Genomic DNA, 18526 nt, shown 5'->3' with positions numbered 1-18526 from the left:
AATGAGAAATAACGTCCAAAAATGGTTTGATTCTTCTAAATCCATGATAATTATTGCAAAAATAAGCCATTTTCTGTTACTTCCGGTTTGACCGGAAGTGACGACGACGTACGGAAAATTAATTTTAATGCTCCCAGAGACATGTGTTACCAAAAAACTTGTCAAGAACAGCAAAAAAACGCGTTTTCCGACTACTTCCGGTTTGGCCGGAAGTGACGACGCCGGATGTATTCTGACGACTTCATTAGATTAAGCTTGACATTTTGAACAACTTTGCTTCTTTGACATATGACAAATTCTCAATACTTTTTGAGATAGAAAGGAAAAAGTTTCGGCCCCTCCAGGCCCCTAATTGAAGGGGCCAGCCCTTTTTTCGAGATGTCATTTGAAAGATCTTGAAATTCTACACCTTTTTTGTTCTACACGTTTTAACAAAATATTTTTAGGTAAAAAGTTATCGTTGAAAAGGTACTTAAAAGTTTGAAATTCTTGATAGGACTATTTTTGGGCCATAGCGAGCGTCGGCGCTTCGTACTTCCGTTAGTTGTGATATACTTATTGCACTTCTCCAAAAGTTGCTCTAGCATCACTGAAAATTTCAAGCTTCTGTGTTAAGTGCTTTTTGAGAAAACTGTCGGACAAAATGACCCTCTAAAAATCACTAAATCGCAGGAAACTCTAAACCGGAAGTGACGTCATCAAAATAAAAAAACATATATCTAGATTTTTTGATGTTCTATCAGACCTGAAAGTTTCATGAAAATCGATTGAGTCGTTCTCGAGAAATCGCGCGCACAAAATCGGTAAGAAAAAAAACAATAATAAAAATAGTGGAAAAGAAACCTAAGAAAAACAATAAGGTCTTCCGCTGAAGACGGAAGACCTTAATAACTAGTGCTAATTGTAACGGGAACCGTTACAGATGTTCCCCAAACGCTCCCCAACTCCCTTCTCGTGCCTATTCCCTTTAAGTTTCATTTAAGAAGGCAAAATCTATGCATATAAGACGTAAACGTTTTTCGAAAAGTATACCAAGTATTTCAAATTTAAGCAATGCAGGCGTGTGCATGTGATTGCATGAGCGTAATGACGATATCATCTTGTCTACACTATTTTACTCATTTGCACGTGCACGCACGTGCATGATGACCATACCTTCTTGTAGAAGTCCATTATGTCTGTCTATGTTCTTAATCCCATCCTGTTTGGTTGAAAAACAAGGGAGTTATAGCCATTTAAAGTTTAAGCCTATCAGATTGCAGCGCACGTGCATGCGCGTATTTTCATGACAATTATTATATATCATATTGTAGGACATCTTAAAGTATGCTTATGTTTTAAATTTCAAAGCATTTTGTAAAAAAAAAACAGAAAAGATATTGAGATTTTTGTTTCAGCCAATCAGAGCAAAGCGCACGTGCACGCACATGCATGCATGTGAATGGTGACCATACCATCCTGTTGGAGTCCTTTATGTCTATCTATGTTGTAAATCCCATGCTGTTTGGTTGAAAACCAAGGGAGTTATACTCATTTAAAGTTTCAGCCAATCAGATTGCAGCGCACGCGCATGCGCGTGATTTCATGAAAAATTTTATATATCATATTGTAGTACATCCTAATGCATGTCCATGTTAGAAATTTCAAAGCATTTCATTATAAAACAAAAAAGATATTGAGATTTCTGTTTCAGCCAATCAGAGCAAAGCGCACGTGCATGCGCGTGAGTTCATGCAAATTTGACCATGTCATCTTATCTACACATCTTATATATCTTTATATAATGAGTTTCAAAACATTTTATCAAAAAATATAAAAGTTACAACCATATTAAATATATCAGTCATTTTACTCATTGCACGCGCCCGCACGTGCATGCGAATGCACGCAAAATGACCTTCGTTCGACACATCTACACAACATGCCTACTAACCCTAAAAAGGCTTTAACTTAGTTTGGTGAACAGTTTCTGAGAACACTTCCGGACAAAAAAGTACCGGAGAAGAAATAAGAAGAAAAAAGAATAATAATAATAACTAGATGCGATCTCGTTGCGAGCAACGAGTAGGTCTTCCGTCCGAATTTTCGATAAGATGAGATATGACTTTGACTATGATCTTTGATAAAACATCAGGGAATCATGTCTTTTCTGTTTTGATTAAATCCTTTTGATTTAGATAATATCATCAATGTGTACTTAATTTGCACATTAATTCTTTTCTTTTTTCTACTTTGAGAAACAACCAAAACCAATTAAAGAAAACTTGTAAGGAGACCTTGGATTATGAATGTAGTTTGACACAGAATTGCAACAAACCTACGACGTGACAATCCAAGTATCCCTACACATTTCATTGCTCTTTATGTTACTTTCGTTCAAGCAAACGCTCGGCTGCCTCTGTTAACCGCTATTGCGAAATGTCGGAATTGACAGGGACTGCCCCCATTTTGTTCCCGCTTCAGATTTTTGAATGTTAATATCTCGAGTTTGAACTAATAAATTTACAGTCGAATTATATATTCAGCCTAATAAGAAATGTTTCTATCAACTATACTAATATAATTTGAAAATATTGAAAAACAAAAAAGTTAAAGACGAGAGACTTTTGCCCCCTCTATGCCCCTATATTGAAGGACTAACCCCGTTTACTTGATATCAATTGAAAGGTCTTACTATATTGCACATTTTTTATTATATATGTCTTAACAAAATATTAACAGGTAAAAAGATATAAAAGAAAACGTGTCAATTTTTGCGAGATGAGTATGAGGCTATTTTTCGAGCCCAGGCGAGCGTCGGTGCTTTCTTACCTGGAAAGCTCTATATGCAAAATGTCACATCTACTATCCTTCCTCTACCTTCACTGAAAATCTCAAGTCGATATCTTAAGTCGTTTAGGAGGAGATCTCAGGACAAGCTGACCCTCTAAAAATCAGTAAATCGTCCATATCTCACGACCGGAAGTGACGACATACTTACGAAAAATTTCCGACAAGGTTCAGATAAATATCTATCAGATCTGAAAATTTGGTGAGAATCGGTCCAGCCGTTTCTGAGAAATCGCGTGCACAAAATCGGTAAGAAAAATAATAATAATAATAATAGAGAAAAAGAAACCGAACGAAAACAATAAGGTCTTCCGTTGGAGACGGAAGACCTTAACTAGTGCTAATTGTAACGGGAACCGTTACAGATGTTCCCCAAACGCCCCCCAACTCCCTTCTCGTGCCATATTCTCTATAAGTTTCATCAAAGAAGGCAAAATCTTTGCATTTAAGACGTAAACAAAGTTTTCCCAAAAGTATACCAAGTATTTCAAATTTAAGTAATGCAGGCGTGCGCATGTAATTGCATGAGCGTAATGACGATATCATCTTGTCTACACTTTTTACTCATTGCACGTGCACGCACGTGCATGATGACCATACCTTGTAGTAGGTGTCCATTATGTCTGTCTATGTTCTTAATCCCATCCTTTTTGGTTGAAAAACAAGGGAGTTATAGCCATTTAAAGTTTAAGCCAATCAGATTGCAGCGCACGTGCATGCGTGTGTTTTCATGACAATTATTATATATTATATTGTAGGACATCTTAAAGTATGCCTATGTTTTAAATTTCAAAGTATTTTGTAAAAAAACAGAAAAGATATTGAGATTTTTGTTTCAGCCAATCAGAGCAAAGCACATGTGCACGCACGTGCATGCATGTGAATGGTGACCATACCATCTTGTAGGAGTTCTTTATGTCTATCTATGTTCTAAATCTCATGCTGTTTGGTTGGAAACCAAGGGAGTTATAGTCATTTAAAGTTTCAGCCAATCAGATTGCAGCGCACGTGCATGCGCGTGATTTGATGAAAAATTTTATATATCATATTGTAGTACATCCTAATGCATGTCTATGTTATAAATTTCAAAGCATTTCATCATAAAACAAAAAAAGATATTAAGATTTCTGTTTCAGCCAATCAGAGCAAAGCGCACGTGCATGCGCGTGAGTTCATGCAAATTTGACCATGTCATCTTATTTACACATCTTATATATCTTTATATAATGATTTTCAAAACATTTTATCAAAAAATTTAAAAGTTACAACCATATTAAATATATCAGTCATTTTACTCATTGCACGCGCCCGCACGTGCATGCGAATGCACGCAAAATGACCTTCGTTCAGCACATCTACACAACATGCCTACTAACCCTAAAAAGGTTTTGACTTAGTTTGGTGAACAGTTTCTGAGAACACTTCCGGACAAAAAAGTACCGGAGAAGAAATAAGAAGAAAAAAGAAAAATAATAATAAGAAACAGAGTAAAAACAATATGTTCCCCAACTTCGTTTGGGGAACATAATAATAATAATAACTAGTGCTAATTGTAACGGGGACCGTTACAGATGTTCCCCAAACGCTCCCCAACTCCCTTTTGGTGCCATATTCCTAGGCCTGTAATCTCTATTAGATAAGAAATACTTTATGGAATTTAGACTTAATCAAGGTCTTCCCAGAAAAATACAAAATATATTTAAAAATAGGCATTGCAAACGTGTTCTTGTGCGTAACAACCATATTATCTTGTCTACACTGTCTCAAATTTTAATATACTTAATATCAAAGCATTTAATCCAAAAGTACTAAAAAATTCACTCTTTCGAGTGTATTTTTAATTTTACTCATTTAACGTGCAAGCACGTCCATAATGACTACACCTTCTTGTAGGAGTCCCTTATATTTATCTATTCTCTAAATCCGATCCTGTTTGGTTGAAAAACAAGGGAGTTATAGCCATTTGAAGTTTCAGCCAATCAGATTACAGCATACATGCATGCGCGTGATTTCATAATTATCGATTTATACGATTTATCGTATTGAAGGATATCTAAACAAATGAATATATTTTAAAATTCCAAACATTTCGTCAAAAAACAAAGGAAATATAGCTATATAAAGTTTCAGCCAATCAGATTGCAGCACACGTGCATGCGCGTGATTTCATGAATTTTTTTCTATATCATATTTTAGGATATCTTAACGCATGACTGTTTTTAAATTTCAAAGCATTTCGTCAAAAAACAAAGGAGATATAGCCATTTAAAGTTTCAGCTAATCAGATTGCAGCACGCACGCATGCGCATGCTTTCATGAAAATTTTTATAAATCATGCTGTAGATCTTTATAATGTAGGACTATGTCCAAAATTTCAAAAGATTATGACCAGAAACAAGAAAGTTATTGAGACTTTTGTTTCAGCCAATCAGAGCGAAGTGCACGTGCATGCGCGTGAGATCTTGCTATTTTGACCATGTCATCTTGTCTATACTACTAATGTATCCTTACATTATGAGTTTCAAAAAAAATCATCAAGAAAAAGAAAAGTTACAGCAATATCCATTATATTGGTCATTTCACGTGTTGCACGTGCGCGCTCTTGCAAGCACGTGCGCGCAAAATGACCCTCGTTCGGCAATTCTACATAACATGTCTACTGACCCTAAAAACATTTTACCTTAGTCGGATGTGTAGTTTACAAGATCACTCGTGGACAAAATTTTCCCAGGAAGAAGAAAAATAATAATAATAATAAGAAACAGAGTAAAAACAATATGTTCCCCAACTTCGTTTGGGGAACATAATAATAAGAAACAGAGTAAAAACAATATGTTCCCCAACTTCGTTTGGGGAACATAATAAGAAACAGAGTAAAAACAATATGTTCCCAAACTCCGTTTGGGGAACATAAATATCAGAATAATAATAACTTTCATTCCATTATGTCGATTCGATGAATTCTACTGAGCTTGAAAGAAAAGAAACCACAAATGCTGACATATTGGTTTCATATTTTGATATTAACTAGAAAAAAAATGATAGTAGGGAGGATATGGAGATAGCCGACAGTATTCAATATCAAAGTCCATTAGACGATACAACAAAGGAGCAGAGCAAACACGGACCTTCAAAACATCAGAGGTGGGATCAGGTGTCATGGAGGACTGAGTATCCCCTGCTGACCGGTTGCACTCGCCGTGTGCTCCTTGTCATGATCGTGCGATAGCGGAAAAATTTAATGAAAAACTTAATGGCTTAAATCTTTCATGAAGATATGATTGATTCTATCAGAACAACAAAAACATTCCTCTATAATATACTACCGAATATTAGAATCTTTTCATTACACATATACTATAGTGTGTCTAAATATTAGGATCTTATAAATAATTACGACGTGTGTATAATGTTAAATGAAATTGTTACTTTTAATTTTTAAAAAAAGTCATATAAAGGCATTAAAACAACGCTAATTTTTGAACGAAAAGGCACACACCGTATTTTCTATGAGTATAAATTGCAGAATAATTCTACTTACCACTACTATAAATGCCCAGAATCTAAAAATTATTAATATTCGTGATTTATGAATCCTCGAAAACTTCCTTATATATACCTAATAGTGCGCATACGTGGATCAAATCAAAATATCATTTATACTCAATATTGCAAACTGTTTGTATGTCAGAGTGCAATATGAAACACTGAAGCCTTACTATCGATCTCTGCTTATGTTGCTTCATCACCCTGTTGTAAAAAGTATATATGTGAACATCCAGGTTCTTTTTCTTAATTAGGTATTTTGTACAGTTGACAAGCAATATCTGGTATGTAAAACGTCAACAATCCTTCCTTGATACTCAAACACTTCAACACAATTCATTCTACATTCTACTGAAGCCTCGTTTCCTGTTCTTGGTTGAGCGAAGTGAGGAGAACCTGACACTTATGGAAATTATTAAAAAAAAAATAAGAAAATGTTTATGAAGATAACTAACATAAGTACTAAAATAATCTCCTGTGGTAATTGTTTGTTTTGGTTTGGACTATAATAATACGGAAATGATTTTTCTCGCCTCTCCTAATATAATATAATCTTTATATGTCTATATATTCTCGTGCACTTTATTCTTAATCTATATTTTCATCTTCCACTTAAAATCAAAATAGAATTTAAAACCATAACAGTTATTTAAACGTTCCCGTTGCATCGGCTTCATACGATTGAGTATATTTTTGTGTAAAAAATATTTCTATTTCACATTTATAACTCATGACTTACTTCCTGATATAAGTTAAACATCAAAAAACATTTTACATGATTGGATATATTGTATTAATTGTCTCTCAATACTTAAGAAAGGACGATTAATCTTTACGGTCTACGGTATTATTATATACTAAGTTATATGAAGTTGTCATTATCTACGATGTTTGAACACTAGGATATACTCTCCAGATTCGTTACACCTGACTGCCTTATTGTCATGAGTATCGGCATTAAATGGCGACCCGTGTTCGTGCTGGTTATATCGGGGGGGGGGGGGGGGGGTTTAAACAGTAATGCAAGTTATACATATAAGTACCAGGGACAATTATTGTTAAGTGTTAAAAAGATTTACACTGAAAATGTCGAGTCAAGTGGTCATGAGACATCAAAGTCAAGTGGTCATGTGGCATCAAAGGCAAAAATTCTGTTAATGCTATTCTAACCGAAACATATAACATTTTTCTGCATAATGGACGAGTAAATAGCAGAAATTGTCGACATACATTTGATATCAAATCTTCAACCTTAGATATTTGGACCATTACCAGCAGAAAATAAACAAAATCAGGAAGGAAACGTCGACAAAACTGGCGCCCCTATATATGTAGTTTTCTCATAGTATAATATTATTTTATATAAAAGGAAACTGCATACGCTCTATCAATATACTTTTAAGATAGCTCTTAAATTATCAAATGAAATTAAATCTATCGCCAAAAATTGCTTATTCGAATACGTTTTTTTTTTAAATGACTATATGTTTTCATAAGAAAATCCATAAAAATAAAGAACCGAATAAATTCCCTTTCAACTTGTTCTAATCTTTTTTTCTTAGGATATATTTGCTCCAGGGCCTCTGAATCATAATGAGTCAGTTTACGGATAAGAATCAAACCTGTACATACATGTTTAACTATTTAAGTTTCATGACAATTAAAAAATTAGTTTACTGCTTATCTTCCATGCTTCAGTGTGCAAAAAAAGAATTCAATCACTGCTTCATTAAACTCAAGACTATAATTAATGATACATTCAAATTTGCATTTTGAAAAAAAAAAAATTTACTAATTAGCAGTGCTTATAACAAACTGAGCAATACTAGTAAAATCAATAATGAAATATGAAATAGCATTTTGTTACATTGCATACAGTAGGTTCGTTGTCTGGGTCAGGCTTGAGCTTGCTGGAGGCAACATTCAGGTACATATGCTTTCCTCATGTGTTGCCAACAGGTCTGGGCGGCCTCCGTTTTTGGAGGATATATTTTATCCTTCGTATCTGAAGGATAGCGGTCGCGCCACCTATCGGAGATTTCAAAACAAATGATCGAGGTCGGGATTCGCAATATTCCTATTGTAAACTTTGACGTCTGCAAGTTGTGATTGATAGATTGATAATTGTTAAAAGCCGAGTTAAAATTGTTAAACTTTGACGTCTGCAAGTTGTGTAAGTATAAGGATCATTAGAGCCAATCGCAAAATACCTAAAGGATTACATTGTTTGTGACGAGCTGACGCTTTGCTGTCGAGAACTTTAAATTCTACGTCACATTCTCGCCACATCAAAGGAAGTAGCCGAGATAGCGTCTCTCCCACGCTAAAGTCGGTCAGCTGCAATACACATCGCCGACGTTTAACGGGTTCACAATAGGGGACAGAAAACACAAATTTTATTGAACAGTTTAAAAAGAGCATTATTTATATTATAATTATGCATTTTTTTTTAGAGTCCATAATAAATTAAAGCCGTAAAAATTTAATTTTATAGCATTTACCATTTGTGTACATGGCACGGTATACATGCGATATGAAATGATGTACATGTATGATCAATTTAAATTGCTGTATTTTAAGTATTCGTCCTGGTCATTCTTGGATTGTGTAGTATTTTAATTGTTTCAAATCACTAGTACTGTTGATGTGAAATGATTTTTCTGTGGAAAAGAGAAATGTTTGTTAAATCGTTCGTTTTTTGATTATCGAAAAAGAAGAAGGAGAAAATGGATTGATTGAGATAGGTAAACAACGCTTAATCGCTTTATTGTTTTAGTTAATTACGTACATACAGTACATACAAGCTATTCCAAATGGGTAACAAGCATTTTATAGAGTAAAAAGTAAGTTGAAATTGTTTTCAAACTAAATTGTTCTCCAAAGATTAACTGGTTCCATATATTGATTTCAGGCACATAGCATCTTTTTTGAAAGGGGGCGGGGTCAGGGGGGGGGGGCAACCAGAGAGATTTGTTTTTTATACTTACCAGTAAACGTTGACCAAACTTGATATTCTTATTTCAGGAGGGTGTGTGTGTAAGTGGCCAATTTTGTTCAAGACCAAATTCCTTTCAATTTTTATAGCATAAAATACTATAAATTTCCATGATATCACTATACTGTTTTTCTATACTGTGGTAAGAAGTGGGGGGGGGAGGGGGACAAACCATTCTATGTATATTTTCCATAGAAGATGTATTGTTGCGCATCCCCCCCCCCCTCTTGTTGCTACGTGCCTGGATTTAGCTCACGGGGCAGCTGAAGTTGGGATATAGAATGCAAATTTAAGTAAAACAAATAGGAAATGCATGTGACCAAATTTGTCAATCACGGAAATACAGGGTCGATTAAACATAATCCTGATAGAATGTTTTTCTTTAATTTGTTAATAGTTCAGAAATAAAAATGTCCAACATTACTTTTTTAATTTACACAGGGATGTATCTACTCATTTTCAATATTAATTGTAAGACATTAAACAACACACATGTACAATCAATTTATATTAACTGTAAAGCCTTATGACCACCTTCCAAAATACTAGTACTCTTACAATTAAGAGACAGACACAGCTAGAACAATCAAACGGTGTCTTCCAACAGGCCCTGACTGGGTCCATAGGACATTCATCATTCTATGATGGAACATTTATCTACTTTTATCATCATATATTTTACAGGGATCCAGGAGGTACCGAAAAAGGGACAATGCTTTGACTGAATGTGCCATTCATTTACATGTACCAGTGTAGATCTGTTACTGAGGCATATCCAATAATTCTTATACTCATGAAGAGTGTGGCAACTGACAACTTCCAAGTATTGATGTTGGGACTCATTTTAAATCAGGTACAGGATAAATTTTTGGGCTGCACTTTTCTTTACTTCAATATTTCAAACTTACTAGTTCAGTATCAAGTTCACAAAAGCTCACACACCATGGTGATAAAATCAATGGACCATAATTCTAGTTAAATTTGTCATTGCTTTCTTATTAAATCATCTTTTTGAAATTTGATTGATAAAATACATTTGTTAACAGGTATAATTCTCCTACTGTTTGCCTAACATTACATCCCAACGATTGAAAATATATGTTGATAGGTTCTCCACAAAAATAGCTATCTGTGCAGAATGTAACTTGTTTGCACATTTGTTTCAACGAACGACATTTTCTTAACAATCCTTCAGTATAACAAGACAAATATTGGATACTTATTTAAATACACTATAAATAAACATCAAGAACAAATTTAAAGAAGTTTAATTTTTGTATATTTGGTAGTTACATGAGTAATTAGTTGTATATATATATATATATATATAAGATGTACACAAGCATTTTATAACATTGTTAACATTCAAGAAAGCATTCACTTAATTTCTTGTAGATGCTCTCACTTCTAGGATGTTTCCAAGTTCTTGTTAAAAGTGTTTGATATGGCACCATTCAGCTACAAATATTTTGCCAGTGGAACTGTGACATCAATCAATTGCTCATGCACTGCTAATTGGCAGAGAATTTCCTTTGGGACAAGCAAACTGTTTCAAACATTTTACACCAGCAAGTTAGTACTTATGCAATTTTGTTTGAAGGAAGCAACAGTATAAAGGCTAATGATTACTGAAAATACAAGCCAGATGAAGTACAAAAGTGTTGATACATGTCATTTGAATTTTTATTTCTTTGCAGGTAGTGATGAGTGTACTGGAAGGTTTTAAGGATCTCTTCCAACATCATAGGTACAACTGGTCACTGTGCTTGCTTGGTTATATAAGCTGGCATATTGTTAAGGCAGTGACATATGTAGCTCCACTTGACTGTTTTTCTTCAAATTATAAGTAAACCTGGATTGATCTCTGATGCAGTAATATTGTGCCATGTCCATTATTTAAATTCTATCTTCCCACTGTCACAAAGTACTGAAAAAAAAATGATTTGATTTTGAATATATTTTTTGGTTTTTATATGTATTATAAAATTCTACAGAAAATATTAAAACTCCTTCAAAACAAGACTTGTTTGTGAAACACTTTGCACCTGGCGACATTTTTACAAATTCGAAAAATTTATTTTTAGCATCTAGGTCAAGGTCACAAGGTCATTGAATTGGTGTCATTTGAAAGAGCTTAATTAGTGGAGTATGCATACTGTGAAATCACTAATTTTCGTGGGGGTTTAATTTTCGTTGTTTTCGTGGTATGAAGAGACCCACGAATTTATGACCACCACGAAATGTTAATTTTCATATGCACAACTACTAAAAAGTTCTTCATCCACGAAATCAAATCCCCACGAACCAACAATTTTTCCTCAAACCACGAAAATGTGACCCCACGAAAATATGTGATTTTACAGTATCATATACGAAGTCTTTATCTTTAATGGTTCAAAATGTATGGCAAAAGTTCAAAATGGTTTTTAAAGCGATAAAGTCACAGTAAGGTCACAAGGTCATTGACCTTGGTGTCATTTGATCACTTAATTAGTGGAGAAAGCATTCAAAATATGATGTCCCTATCTTTAATGAATCAAAAGTCATAGCTAATGTTCAAATAGGCTATTTTAGCATATAAGTCACAGTCAAGGTCAAAGTCATTGGCCTTGGTGTCTTTTGAAAGACATAAATTAGAGGACTATGCATATTAAATATGAAGTCTCTCTCATGGTTCAAAAGTTAAGGCAGAGGTTAAAGTTGCCAACAGACAGGACAAAAGCAATACACACCTCAGATCAGGGCCCAAAACCATAAACTGAGAATAGACTTAAGTCAAATTTTGATTTTGAATATTTTCATTATTATTTAATGAACAAGGTTAAAAAATTGCAAGTTTTGTAAATATTTTGATATAAACATAACTTGAAAATTTTGTTTCATTTTGAACTTTCTTTAAAAAATTACTCTGATTTTTAAGTCTATTCTCAGGTTATGGTCTTGGGGCCCGGGCATATAAAAAGAAAAGTGGGAAACTTTACTAGATGAGTCAACCTCAGAAAAAGAATGGAAATTCTTCTTCGTAAATGCATCATTATTCACAAAAGAGACCAGTAGAAATATGTCCATAGAACATGAATGCCCCACCAAGGGTATATCAGTAATGCAACATGAAAAGTTGAATTTGAACTCATGTGGAATCATCCTCAGGTAGTGTAGATTCAAGTTTGTTAAAATTATGACCCCCGGGGCAAAGGTGGTACCAAAATGGTCGACCCAAGCTTTACATAGGAATATATAGGAACAAGAGGCCCATGGGCCACATCGCTCACCTGAGTACTGTAGCTGTGAAAAAGTAGAAATTGGTTTATTATTGAAAAGTTAAAATCCAAAAGTAATCTCATGATCAATCATGGATTTGCTATTCTTCAAAGAATTTTCCTATATATTTCTATGTAAAACTTTGGTCGGCCATTTTGGCCCCACCCTACACCCGGGGGTCATGATTTGAACAAACTTGAATCTCCACTAACTGAAGATGCTTCCATATAAATATGATGAATTATGGGTTTGTCATCATTGAGAAGAAGATTTTTATAGAATTTTCCTATATACAGTGGACCTTCAGATATCCGGATGCTTCAGTATCCGGACACTTTTTCATCGGAACAGAATTTCAAAATGTTATTATGTCTTGTTTAACTGGTGGTTCATGTATCCGGACGCTTCACATATCCGGACAAATTGACTGGGAACCAAAGCGTCTGGATAAATGAGGCTCCACTGTATTTCTATGTAAAACTTTGGTCGGCCATTTTGGCCCCGCCCTACCCCCGGGAGTCATGATTTGAACAAACTTGAATCTACACTACCTGAGGATACTTCCATATAAATATAATGAATTATGCCTTTGTCATTCTTGAGAGGAAGATTTTTAAAAGAACTTTCCTATATATTTCTAAGTAAAACTTTGGTCGGCCATTTTGGCCCCGCCCTACCCCCTGGGGTCATGATTTGAACAAACTTCAATCTTCACTACCTGAGGATGCTTCCAAATAAATTTGATGAATTATGGCTCTGTCATTCTTGAGAAGAAGATTTTTAAAAGACTTTACCTATATATTTCTATGTAAATCTTTGGTCAGCCTTTTTGGCCCCACCCTACTCCCGAGGGTCATGATTTGAACAAACTTGAATCTTCACTGGATGCTTCCATATAAATTTGATGAATTATGGCTCTGTCATTCTTGAGAAGAAGATTTTTAAAGAATTTTCCTTTAAGAAATGAATGTAATATTTTTTCCTTTGATGGATGTATCAAAGAAAAATTTGGACGGAAAACTTCATCAATGCGCACAACAACCTGTCAATGCTGTAAAACCTGAAAGAGTCTGCTGCCGACTGTTTAAAATTATAGTAAAGAATCTGTCCTCATTCATGAATGCAGTGTCGTTTTTTCTCGATCATTCGTTTCCCAAAATTTAACAGATTAACGGTTTTCCTCTCTTTGGTAGCATAAAAAACGTTTCTTCAAAAGTCTATTGTTCATACCAGATATCTCAAATCCAAACATTTAACAAAAGTATGCCGATATAGGCGATTTCTTTCCTTCTTTCCCAAAACTGTATTGTCGTTATGCAGACGATTTGATTTGTTTTGCAAAGGCGGATAATTCAAAAAGAAACGAAAGTAGAAAATAAGTCAGGAACATAACAGACAGGTTTCGAAATTCAGGATAATATTTATAAAGTAAAAGTATTTAATTATTCCTTCAAGAAGTATACTGGAAGCGGGAAATATAAATGTAGAGACTGCCAATTGAAAGTAGTTCCAGCCGCTTAGTGCAAGCGAACTCTAGATTTTATTGATGCAGGTATCAAAGGAATTTTTAAACCAATCAGAACTAAGTATTTTATAGAAATTAAATGATATATATTTCTATGTAAAACTTTGGTGATTCAAGTTTGTTCAAATCATGACCCCCTGGGCAAGGATGGGGCCATAATGGCCGACCCAATTTTTACATAGGAATATATAGAAAAATCTTAAGAAATCTTCTTCTCCAGAACCACTGGGCCAGGAAAGATGAAACTCATGTGGAATCATCCTCAGGTGGTGTAGATCCAAGTTTGTTCAAATTATGACCCCCGGGGCTAGGGTGGAGCCAAAATGGCCGACCCAAGTTTTCCCTCAAAATAAACAAGAAACTGATGACACTCTGATTTGTTTACCTGTACTTTGATCGAAATTTTCCTGGTGGACACTCGCACCCAAATTTTTATGACATCGTAAGTCGATAAACCATTCTATACTGGAACAGTTATTGAGAAGGCTTCATCTCCTTTATTCAGTATTGGTGCAGTGAAAGACTGCAAATTACATAAAAAGTGATTAGAAATTACATACAAAATGACTGACATAAAATGTTGACTATATTATGTAACATTTATAACCGAACCGAGTTTCCATACTTTTACTTTTAACATAGATCTAATACTAAACAATAAACACAAGAAAGTAGTAATAAATCGGCAAGAAATCATCAAATTACCCTTAAAAATTTACATACTCGAGACGTCTCGAGTATAGCATACAGTGACTAGATTAATGATCTGAACACAAACCACGTGCTTAGCCTTACACAAAAAACCAGGTCATGTTGACAATGCAAAAATAATAATTGAAATTCCTGAAACATTTGACATTACAAGGTTTGCGTTTTAACACATGAATTCTTAGATCTTAATATTATATCAAATGAAAGTTTACTTACACTGTAGGGATACAAAGTCACAAAGTCACAATTACACGTGTTAAATATGGCGCTTGCCAAACTACGGGAAATAACTCTTGAAATAAACAAAACAAAAAGTTAACTGGAACATAGTTGATTGGGAGACATTTCACATTTTAGAGTTGGGGGGGGGGGGAGGGGGGGTGGCTTTTCCAAAGTTAGACTTAGTATAGACATTGAACATTGCTGCGTAGGTATACCCACGAAATAGGAGTTTTGTGTTTGGAAAATACACATCCCTTGTTTTTGTTTGTGTCTGTTGTTGTTGTTTTTTTTCTTTTGCTTCTCAGGTTATTTTGGGAGGTGTAAAAAAAAATCTTACCCTTAGCCCCCACCTTAATTTGCTTCCGACGCCCATGATAATTAGATACATGTATTTTCCGTCGTTTTGGTATTAATGTGTACCTTGTACATATAACATTCGTTAAAACTAAAAAATAAATTGAAATTCAATCGATAAAATTTGAAGGTAAATAGACACGTCTTCCCAGGCCTTCCCTCTTTATCTTTTCTCGCGAATATACGCATAAAGAGGGTATCAATTTTTCACCAGTATATTTTGTACCAAATTGCAACAATCTCAGCATGCATGACTTGGGTTGATACGCGTAACTTATAAATCTAATGATCAATGAATCATGCACTACTCGACTTTTATACTTGTTCGCAAATATGAAAAAAAGTAAATTTTGCGATAATAGAATAAAATAATCGACCAATTAAAATATTCGTAATGGACTGAAAAAAATCTTTAAATTTTTAAATTCAAGGTTTAAAAAAACTTTTTTTTTAATTCAAGGTTAAAAAAAAAAAATTAAACTTTGAAGGTAACATTGAAGAAAACGACATCGGGACTGTCTACTCCATTTTTTGAACCCCGAAAACAAGCTGTATGTTGCAGCTGACGGACTTTAGCGTGGGAGTGACGCGATCTCGGTTAAGTCCTTTGATGTGGCGAGAATGTGACGTAGAATTTAAAGTTCTCGACAAGCAAAGCGTCAGCTCGTCACAAACAATGTAATCCTTTAGGTATTTTGCGATTGGCTCTATTTACTGATTAAAACAATATTTTTTGCTACTGATAGCGACAAGCATAATGATAATAATAATAATAAAGTTTACTATTCCTATGCAAAATCAAAATTTAGCACAGGTTTAAGGAGGAATGCCACACCAAAATATTATTTTATAGATCTGTGGGTCAATCTTTTTAAACAATTGTTTCAGATTTGAAAGGCCGACATTAGCACTCAATTATTTTATATGAATTTTTTTGTATTTTTTCAAAGAAGATGAAAAAAATTATTTCCATCAAAATAAGACGATTTCTTATAAAATTTTCGCTGTAAATGAATGCATCACATTAATATCTAATAAAATATGTGTAGAAAAGACGTATAGATATTAAAAATTTTTAAATAAAGAAATATTTATAAAAATAAAAAACAGAATTTGTGAATATTTTTTAAATTTGTGGTTAAAATTTTCTTAAAACCAGTCACAACTGGGGAGAACATGTTTATTAATCATATTTATAAAAGAAATTGAAACGAAATGGCCAAATTTTAGAGAAATTAATTTTTTTTAATTTTGGCCAATCCCGATCAAAATTAAACCGATCCCAACCATAATTGTATATTTATTGGAAATAATTACATTTCCCCAAGAACACTAGTCTGATTAAGTGTAATAAGGATTAAAACATTAATGAACCTGACAATAAAATAGATTTCTTCATTGTAAATACATGAAGAGGCAGTAAATTAGCATTTTATTAATTTTGATCGGGATCAGTTTAATTTTGATCGAACTAGGTCCAAATATAAAAAAAAAATAATTTCTCTAAAATTTCTCAATTTCGTTTCAATTTCTTTTCAAAATATGATTGACAAACATGTTGTCCTCAGTTGTGACTTGCATTATGGTGATTTTAACCATAGGTTTAAAAAATATTCACAAATAATGTGTTTTAATTTTTTAAATTTCTTTTATGAAAAAAATTAAAAAGTCCAACCAGCCTTTCTTTACGTATTTTATCAGATATTAATATGATACATTCATTTACAGCAAACTTTTAACTCGAAAACATCTTAGTTGGATATAATTAATTTTTTTCATTTTCTTTGAAAAAATACAAAAAAAATCATATAAAATAATTAAGAGCTAATATCGACCTTTTAATGCTGAAACCCTTGTTTTAAAAGGATAACTCAAAGACCTATAAAATAAAAAGTTGGTGTGGCATTCTACCTTAAGCACAAGAGGCCCACGGGCCACATCGCTAACCTGAGAAGCTTTGACCATTCTATTCTCTACCAGATTTCTCCCTTGTAATACATAATGCATCCCCACCCTACCCCACTGATCAAAATTTAGACATTTTTAAATCTACAATACCCCAGGATCCTTCCATGTGCACATAAGTTTCAGCTTTTCTGGCTCAATGGTCCTTGAGAAGAAGATTTTCAAAGATTTTTTCGATATATTTTTATGTGAAACTTGGATTCCCCATTGTTGCCCCGCCCTACCCCCGGGGGTCATGATTTTAATAATTTAGAATCTACACTAACCCAGGATGCTTCCACATAAGTTTCAGCTTTTCTTGCCCAGTGGTTCTTGAGAAAAGATTATTTAATGAACCCACCCTATTTTTGTCTTTTCTTGATTATCTCCCCTTGCGAGGGGATATGTCCCTTCATTCTAATAATTTGAATTCCCCTTTACCCAAGGATGCTTTGTACCAAGTTTGGTCAAAATTGGCCAAGTGGTTCTTGAGAAGAAGTCTAAAATGTGAAAAGTTTACAGACGGACGACGGACACAATGTGATCAGAAAAGCTTACTTGAGCCTACGGCTCAGGTGAGCTAAAAAAAGACAAGAGGCCCATGGGCCACATCGCTCACCTGAGCACTAAGGGTAGGAAAAAGTAGAAAAAAGTTTTTTATTGTAAAGTTTAAATTCAAAAGTAGTCCCATGACAATGGATTTGCTATTTTTTAGAAAATGATTTTTAAAGAATTTTCCTATATATATACATGATATATCTTTAAAAACTTTGGTCGGCCATTTTGGTCCCGCCCTACCCCCGGGGTCATGATTTGAAATAACTTGAATCTACACTACCTGAGCATGCTTCCATATAAATATGATGAATTATGGCTTTGTCATTGAACAAATTTGAATCTTCACTACCTGAGGATATTTCCCCATAAGTTTCATCTTTCCTGGCAGAGTGGTTCTTGAGAAGAAGATTTTTATAATATGCCACCAAATTTTCATAAATTCCCAATTATCTCCCCTTGAATGAGAGCAGAGAAGAAGATTTTCAAAGATTTAATGCATTCTCATTATATAATCAATATAGAGCCCCGCCCTAACACCAGAACCCCTGACCCTGGGGCCATAAAATTCACAATTTATGAAG

At 34.0% G+C, this 18526-nt stretch overlaps 2 long non-coding RNA genes across 2 annotated transcripts; one reads left to right on the top strand and one right to left on the bottom strand.

Moving 5' to 3' along the window:
• Positions 1-8335: 8335 nt before the first annotated feature.
• Positions 8336-11204, top strand: LOC134282145 (uncharacterized). The gene is made up of 4 exons (XR_009995223.1): positions 8336-9119; positions 10055-10223; positions 10766-10942; positions 11068-11204. It is a non-coding gene; the product is annotated as an uncharacterized LOC134282145 (long non-coding RNA).
• On the bottom strand, positions 11163-18517 carry LOC134282146 (uncharacterized). Its single transcript, XR_009995224.1, has 3 exons — positions 15084-18517; positions 14542-14679; positions 11163-11297 (listed from the first exon to the last, which is right to left on the bottom strand). It is a non-coding gene; the product is annotated as an uncharacterized LOC134282146 (long non-coding RNA).
• Positions 18518-18526: the final 9 nt, after the last annotated feature.

Source organism: Saccostrea cucullata, unplaced genomic scaffold (assembly GCF_032062105.1).
Source record: "Saccostrea cucullata isolate Sc308-1 unplaced genomic scaffold, CSIRO_AGI_Scuc_v1 ctg11799, whole genome shotgun sequence".
NCBI classification, from domain to species: domain Eukaryota; kingdom Metazoa; phylum Mollusca; class Bivalvia; order Ostreida; family Ostreidae; genus Saccostrea; species Saccostrea cuccullata.
The sequence above is the reverse complement of the archived record's forward strand: the minus strand, read 5'-3'. Positions and strand labels throughout refer to the sequence as shown.